This window comes from Eurypyga helias, unplaced genomic scaffold (genome assembly GCF_000690775.1).
Source record: "Eurypyga helias isolate BGI_N326 unplaced genomic scaffold, ASM69077v1 scaffold9567, whole genome shotgun sequence".
NCBI classification, from domain to species: domain Eukaryota; kingdom Metazoa; phylum Chordata; class Aves; order Eurypygiformes; family Eurypygidae; genus Eurypyga; species Eurypyga helias.
This window is the reverse complement of record NW_010263675.1, coordinates 1-707: the sequence shown is the minus strand read 5'-3', so window position 1 is coordinate 707 and position 707 is coordinate 1.

The window sequence follows — 707 nt, the reverse complement described above, 5'->3', positions numbered from 1 at the left end:
GGAGCGCCCTGCAGCCCAGCAGACAGCTTTAGCTGGTGCGTGTGAAGCCGGCTCCTGCGCGTCTTTGTGGAGGCAGCTGCATCCTTGGCAGCAGCAGAGAGCAGCTTTGAGTCTGGGCTTCACCATCCCTTTCTGGAGGGCTGAGAATTCCCCATCTGCAGATCTTAAAGCACTTTATGGTGGCATTTAGCAACTCGCTGCCTCCTGGGATGGGGCTGACATGCTCCGGGCACTGAACCCACAGGTCTGGCTCATCACCTCATTCATCTGGGGAGGTGACACCGGAAGCACCCCACAGCCATCCCTGGGGATGATACCCACATCCCCCCTTGCCACTGCTGCCACCTCGGTCCATCCCACCAACGGCCGAGGGGGTCGGGTCCCCCCCGCACCAGCTCGGGGACACAGCTTGGAGTCACGGCAGGGTTTTCGCTCTCTTCAGTGGCTCCAGATTGCAACTCTTGTGCCGGCTTCCTCACACGTAACCAATCGGTCCTGGGAGCTTTTCCCCCCTAAATTATTTTTTCCCCGTAAATTACTTTGCACGCCGGATGCTCGCGCCCGCCGCAGAACGGGGGCGGCGCGGGGCTGGGGAGAGGGGCAGAAAGGAAGGAGGCGGCGAAGGGAATGGGGGGGAGAAAGGTGTTTGAAAAGCCTGTTCACTCAGCTGCATTTTAATTTCCTTTTCAATCTTGTCCCAATTAATT